Below are 2582 nucleotides of genomic sequence, written 5' to 3'. Positions count from 1 at the left end.
TAGAATTCTCATCAGTATCGGAATGCATGTTTATTTCTATTTCTCATTGATATATGCTTTTCTCAGTGTAATTATATCATTAATAGCAAGAAGAAATATTCGCAATATGCAAACTGTGTTAAATATCGAGATACTATATCGTTCTCTCTCAGTCAGATAAATTTCGAGTTTCTTTTAATTGGTCCAAGGACGTCGTATGTGAAAGTGAATGGTCATTGCGATTCGGGTTTTTAAGTGACAGTGCGTAACACAGCTACAACGTAACTTACATCAGAGTGACAAGTGATGCTGTAAAAGTAAACTGACGTTGTGGCGAAAAAAAGGCAGTGGTGCACAAACCAAAGAAATTCGACGAACGAGCCTGCGTGCATCGTCGTGACGAATAGTAAGTATAGTGATGGATCGTGAAAGTCACTTTACGGGATTTCTCGTGGGATTTGAAAGCGGCCGACAAATTATGACGGAGAGGGGGGGGGGAAATAACGATTTAGCGATCGTGCGTTATTCTCGCTCGCGATATACTTGACACCTCATCCATGTATAGTGCCGTAATGTTTGACGCCCGTTCTCGCGGGAGAACGTCTTTTTAAAGGGAACTGCAATCGAGTCACGCCGCATAATCGTTATGCAAGGATGATCGTGCGTATATTCTAGATGATACGTCGGTCCACAGCACGCGTTGGACAGAATTTACGCTCTTCGTTACGCAGAGTTGCCAGCGGCCTAGACGGTAAATTAATCCCCGCGCTGCGTTTTAGTATATATAGTATACGCGATGCGACACGTAGATTAACTAACTTGAGGAAAAGTTACGCACTCTTTATCGAAGACGATCCAGAAAAATTAATATCTCATTGGCATTCAGGTGAGAATCGATTAAGACACGGTGTGTATATAAATGGAAAATCTCTTTGTACAGTTGCAGGTTACAACTGTCGGTTGTAAGTTAGAAAGAACGCATATAAAAAGAATAGTTTGAGAAATATCTAAAAAGTGAGCTAAATATCGATTGAATTTTTGGATAAAAATAATTATGTAAGACGCTCAAGTCGGTTGCTAGAATTTTTGACGGAGACAAGTGAATCTCTCTCTCTCTCTCTCTCTCTCTCTCCAAAAGAGCGAAAATTCTATCGTTCTTTTAAAAAAATGATAGAATTTTCATTCTTTAAAAGAGATTTCACTCTTTTGAAATGGTTCACTCTAAAGAATTTCAAGAGAAGTGTCAAAATTATTTTCAGTATTGCTCATCGTGCTTGTATTACCTAAGTAATTGTTCGATTCAACAAAAATGATTTTCAGATCTGTATATATATATATACCTAAATTTTTATATATACGATATATCTACCTAAATTTTTAGATACTTTCACTATCAAAACCGTTCTTTCTGTACACACAATTTCGATTTTCAAATTAGGAAGTGAAAGCGATTTATTAACTAATGTGTACACTGGACACGCTCTTACAAACATTCTAACTACCGTTGTTGCGAATAAATAGCATTCGCTTTGTTACATTGTGGTGCAATACTATTCCGTGAATTATAATTAATGTGCGCAAGCCTAAATGCGTAGCGTAAATTAATCGTTCTATTCCACTGACTATTAAACTCGAATGCTGATAATCTCACAGGATTACCGATGCGGTAATATTGCCTTCATCTATTTCTCTTTTCTAACAAGCGTTCTGTAACTGAACCGATTAGCAGTGACTCTCTCGTAACGTGAAAGAAAATCGCGTCTTCGCGTCTTCGTATCAACTCGCGAGAAAACAACTCATTGCGAGAAACATCCAAAAGGTTGGATGGTCAAACCTGTCGAACAAAACATGCGATCGACGATAAGTTCTGCGCTCGTCGCGAGCCAAGCAGAGGCGATCGGAACCTCATCCTCCGCCAATAGCGGACGCGTTTCGCTGAGTTTCGAGTGGTCTTTCCAGTTTGCAGCGCGACCAAAATGGTCTGACGATGGTATCCATTTCTCTCTCTCTCTCTCTCTCTCTCTCTCTCTCTCTCTCTTGGCTCCTTTGATCTTTCTCGTTCTCCTTCCTCGCACCCGCGCCACCCGTTGTCCTCGCCCCATCGCGGGGTTCTCGTCGTTCTCTCCCTTACCCCGCGAATCTTCCGCGTCCGGCTGTGCTGGGCCGTAAATGGCGAGCAGAAGGCCTTGGGCGCCCACGCCCCCGCGTTCTCTCTCTTTGTCTCTCTTTCTCTCTCCTCCGCTTTTCTTTCTTCTCTTTACCGAGGATCATCGCGATCTCTTATCACCGACATCGCGAGATCGCCGCGCCGCCATCTGTCTTTCACCTCTCCCGGATGGCCGACCGATTCGTGATTCCGTCGTACCTTTTCGGCGAACGATTGGGAAAATGAGAATGATCAAAGGGAAAGGCGTGATCAAACGAAGAATATTTCCTAGTGAAATTGCGCGATGTTTAAAATGAGAGATAGAAAATAATCGGGAGACGTGAATCGTCGAGCCCGCAGTTTAAACTTTGCCACATTTTTCAGTATAATGATACTTATTTCTTAGCAATCTCAGCGCAAAAAAATAATATCAAGTAAATGTAATTTGCAATATCCC

The 2582-nt window shown here is 41.6% G+C and overlaps 1 protein-coding gene across 1 annotated transcript in view; it reads left to right on the top strand.

Annotated features, from left to right (window-relative positions):
- Window positions 1-229: 229 nt before the first annotated feature.
- LOC108756241 overlaps window positions 230-2582 on the top strand; it is a 35798-nt gene continuing 33445 nt past the window's right edge. Inside the window, exon 1 of the mRNA XM_018499884.1 lies at window positions 230-385. The gene's annotated coding sequence lies outside the window, so the exon portion shown is untranslated. The remainder of the gene's footprint in view (window positions 386-2582) is intronic.

The sequence above is a fragment of the Trachymyrmex septentrionalis genome, unplaced genomic scaffold (assembly GCF_001594115.1).
Source record: "Trachymyrmex septentrionalis isolate Tsep2-gDNA-1 unplaced genomic scaffold, Tsep1.0 scaffold97, whole genome shotgun sequence".
NCBI classification, from domain to species: Eukaryota; Metazoa; Arthropoda; class Insecta; order Hymenoptera; family Formicidae; genus Trachymyrmex; species Trachymyrmex septentrionalis.
The sequence above is the reverse complement of the archived record's forward strand: the minus strand, read 5'-3'. Positions and strand labels throughout refer to the sequence as shown.